This window comes from Pongo abelii, chromosome 8, assembly GCF_028885655.2.
Source record: "Pongo abelii isolate AG06213 chromosome 8, NHGRI_mPonAbe1-v2.0_pri, whole genome shotgun sequence".
NCBI lineage: Eukaryota > Metazoa > Chordata > Mammalia > Primates > Hominidae > Pongo > Pongo abelii.
Window position 1 is genome coordinate 106,957,656 of NC_071993.2, and position 4,467 is coordinate 106,962,122.

Consider the following 4,467-nt stretch of genomic DNA (forward strand, 5'->3'; position numbering starts at 1 on the left):
CAGGCATGGTGGCTCATGCCTGTAGCCCCAATACTTCGGGAGGCTGAAGGAGGAAGATCACATGAGCTCGGGAGTTCAAGATCAGACTGGGCAAGATGGTGAAATCCCATCTCTACAAAAAATTTAAAAATTAGCCAGGCATAGTGGTACATGCCTGTAGTCTCAGTTACTCAGGAGGCTGAGACAGGAGGATCACTTGAGCCCAGGAGGTCAAGGTTGCAGTCTGCTGTGATTGTGCCACTGCACTCCAGCCTGGGCAACAGAACAAGACCCTATCAAAAAAAAAAAAAAAAAAAAAAAAAGAAAGTTGGTGGGCCCCTTTATCTATCCTTCCATTAAAAAAAATTAGGTCATTTTGTAGGTCATAAGCATGATGATTGAGTTTTCATGCTCATGCGTGAGATGTACCTCCCTCAAACCTTGCTACAACATTGGTAATGTACCAATGTCTGACATTAAAAAAAAATTATTGGCTTGTAAAATAAAAGCCTTCTATAAACTACAGTGTGTTTCAAATACTATATTTGGATATTTTTAAAAAGAACAAAATTGTGGTCACTTTATTTCTTCGTTTATTTTTTCTTCATCTGATTCCAGAAAAGATTTAAGGAAACTCACTCAATTCCTTTGATCTAGTGCCCAGGATGGACTTCATCCCAAAGGGCTCACATGGGACAATCTAAAAGGAAGTCAAAGATGCCTTTTCTCCCTCCTTCTGCAGGGTGAACATGGATCCAAGGGGTGACTTTCTTTGCCTCCTCCCTGAGACTGCAGGGGGAGGCAGGCAGAGTAACAGCAGAAACAAGCAGTGCTTTTTCTGTTTCGCTTTTCCCCGGGCTGCTGGCCTCCTATCCCTTAATGGCTCCAGGCCCTCCTTCTTAGGTGATGCTACACCCCACCTGCAGCAGGGCCTGGTGGGTTGGGGGTGAAGGGGTGTAGGAAGTATGTGAACAGAATGAAGGTGGGAGAAAGAAAGATTCACGAGTAGCAGTGTGGGGAGGATCATCAAGTGGTGAGGGAAAGAATAAGAGACGGTAGGGGTAGGGGGAAGCCTTTATAAATAGTGATATTTAACTTCTGGGAGGAGGGAGAGAAGTGATGTTTGCTTAGGCATTTGCTCAGGGGGAATGTTTACTCATGGTTAAACCCAGAATGCAGTTAGTGTTAAAGTAGAAATGAAGCTGCATTCCAGGCAGGAGGTGGGCATGATGGAGTGCAGGGTGTGTGCTGAGAGTGTGTGTATGAGACAAATTGTGGTACCACATGTGTAAAGATGATGCTCTAGACACAGGAAGTCTAACTTCTTCAGTTCTGATGGCAGATTTGTACCAAGTCATGCTGTCCTACTTTCTACATCCTTGCTTTCGAGATGGCTGGTTGGGTTTAGGGGTGTTTTCTGTGGCCACGGAAAAAGTGAATCTTACTGGCTCACTTATTAATAGACTCAATGTGGTTTGGATGCTACACTGTCTTGGACCTATGCTGAGTTAGACTTCTAGCACGTTGAGATCATAAATCAGGAAACTGAGCATGCACACACACCCCCTTACGTTCAAGAGACGCAGTTGCTAGAACCAGGTGGGCTCTTTCCTGCCACAGGGCTCCTGGGCTTGCTATTTGAGTGGCTGCAGCTGTGCCTGGGAGGATGGGGCTCCTGCCTGATCCCGGGCCCCAAGAGGACCAGGATGCCTGGGTCCATAGCCATGGCTTGGGCAGTTGCAGTGGCACCTGGGGAGCTCCTGCCCCAACTCAGAAGGAATGGGGCTCCCGCTGGTCCCTGGCTCCCGCTGGCTCTGTGGAGCTTGCAGCCCCAGCTGCACCTCCCTGCTGCAGCCGGCGTGATAGCAGCAGCCACTCCAGATGGCCCGCCGCTGCCATCATAAGCACATGGTGGGTTTCTTTGGCAACCAGACCCATCCTGAAGCTATCTAGGGGCTTTCAGCTACCAGTCATCTCATTAACATAAACTCAGGTGTAATTGAAATTCAGGGGCTTGTTACGGGTAGCAAAAGAGCTCCTATCACCTCTGTCATTCAGGAAGTTACAAGGGTTTTAGAAGTTGTACGCCAGGGGACAAAGACAAAATATATATTTCTTAATAAGTCTGCTAAGTTAGGTTTATCATAAAGCTGCCTCCTTACATAATTTAAGTTCAGTGTGAAGATTTTGCCATACATAGTGAACTATAACCTTATTGGATGCATAAACAGACTATAACCTATTCTTGTGCCAATCACTGAATTTAAGCCAACCAAAGGTGACCAACCAGTCAAAATGTGTCCAAATAAGGCAAATGCAAAGCTGTAACCAATCCAACTGTTTCTGTCCATCACTTTCCTTTTTCTGCCTGTAAGTCTTTTTTGACTACGCAGCGGTGCAGGAGTCTCTCTGAACATATTCTGCTTTGGGGGCTGCCTGATTTGCAAATCATTCTTTGCTCAATAAACTCTCTGTTAAATTTAATTTGCCTAAGGGTTTTTTTTTTTTTTTTTTTTTTTTTGAGATAGAGTTTCGCTCTTGTCACCCAGGCTGGAGTGCAGTGGTGCAATCTCAGCTCACTGCAACCTCTACCTCCCGGGTTCAAGCGATTCTCCTGCCTCAGCCTCCTGAGTAGCTGGGATTACAGGTGCTTGCCACCACGCCCAGGTAATTTTTTTTTTTTTTTTTTTTTTTTGAGACGGAGTCTCGCTCTGTCGCCCAGGTAGGAGTGCAGTGGCATGATCTCAGCTCACTGCAAGCTCTGCCTCCTGGGTTCACACCATTCTCCTGCCCCAGCCTCCCGAGTAGCTGGGACTACAGGTGCCCGCCACCATGCCCGGCTAATTTTTTGTATTTTTAGTAAAGACAGGGTTTCACCATGTTAGCCAGGATGGTCTCGATTTCCTGACCTTGTATTCCACCCGCCTCGGCCTTCCAAAGTGCTGGGATTACAGGCATGAGCCTGGCCTGTATTTTTTTTTTAATAGAGACAGGGTTTCGCTATGTTGGGCAGGTTGGTCTCAAACTCCTGACCTCAGGTGATCCACCTGCCTCGGCCTCCCAAAGTGCTGGGATTACAGGTGTGAGCCACCATGCCCGGCCCTAAGGTTTTCTTTTTAACAGATGGTGTCAGAAATGGGATCTGAAGTAGAGCTTCTACCCCCACCAGGGGCATTGAGTGACAAACGAGGTACCAACCAGACTCATTTTGTCCATTGCTCTCTTACAACTGAGGATCATGGGTATCTTCTCTCTCAGATTCTGAAGCTCTGTGGGTTTGTGTTTTGAGCTATCTGTTTGAGTGAATTTTTAATATGAATTGGGTTTGGAAGTTGTGATACAAACTGGACTAGGTCTAGGATCAGATTACATGCAATAGTTAACTGGCTTTGATCCAGTTAGAGGCCTCACATGTCTGAGTGGTTCAGAGAGAAACTGGCAGTAAATGGTAATAGCACAGAGGCTGTGAACTTCAGCTTTTAGAAATTCACAGAGATTTTTGTGTTGTAGTATTCCTTTCATTTCCTTTTCTTGCACACTTAGGTAGAAAATAAAAGCATTAGTTAAGTTAATCAAAGGGATCTGAGAGTTAAGGACAAGATGCAAAGTAAAAATGGGGGTCCTTGGCCAGGCACGGTGGCTCACGCCTGTAATCCCAGCACTTTGGGAGGCCAAGGCAGCAGATCACCTGAGGTCGGGAGTTCAAGACCAGCCTGACCAACATGGAGAAACCCCGTCTCTACTAAAAATACAAAATTAGCCGGGCGTGCTGCCACATGCCTGTAATCCCAGCTACTCGGGAGGTTAAGGCAGGAGATCACTTACTTGAACCTGGGAGGCAGAGGCTGTAGTGAGCGGAGATCGTGCCATTGCACTCCAGCCTGGGCAACAAGATCGAGAGTCCGTCTCAAAATAATAATAATAATCCTTTACTACTGAAGAACTTAGTACTTCACCTTCCAGCTATGCTTACCTATACATGCATAAATATTAGGCCCTGGAGCCAGGCATGGTGGCACATGCCTGTAATCCCAGCACTTTGGGAGGCCGAGGCAGACAAATCACGAGGTCAGAAGTTCGAGACCAGCCTGGCCAACACGGTGAAACCCTGTCTCTCCTAAAAATGCAAAAAATTACCTAAGTGTAGTAGTAGGCACCTGTAATCCCAGCTACTCAGGAGGCTGAGGCAGGAGAATCACTTGAACCCGAGAGGCGGAGGTTGCAGTGAGCCGAGATCATGCCGCTGCACTCCAGCCCTGGCAACAGAGTGAGACTCTGTCTCAAAAAAAAAAAAATTAGGCCCTGGAAGCAGCAAACACAGAAATGGCAAGATCTTACTAAAAGTAATACAAAATTACAACATTTCAAATGAATACTGAACTTTTAAAAGTGTATTTAAAAATGAGGGCCCCAGGCTGGGCCATGGTGGCTCTCGCCTATAATCCCAGCGCTTTGGGAGTCTCAGGCAGGAGGACTGCTTGAGCCTAG

General features: G+C 46.6%; 1 non-coding gene across 1 annotated transcript; it reads left to right on the forward strand.

Moving 5' to 3' along the window:
- The first annotated feature begins 349 nt into the window (after positions 1–349).
- Positions 350–455, forward strand: LOC112135350 (small nucleolar RNA U13). Its single transcript, XR_002916646.1, has one exon. It is a non-coding gene; the product is annotated as a small nucleolar RNA U13 (small nucleolar RNA).
- The last annotated feature ends 4,012 nt before the right edge of the window (positions 456–4,467 follow it).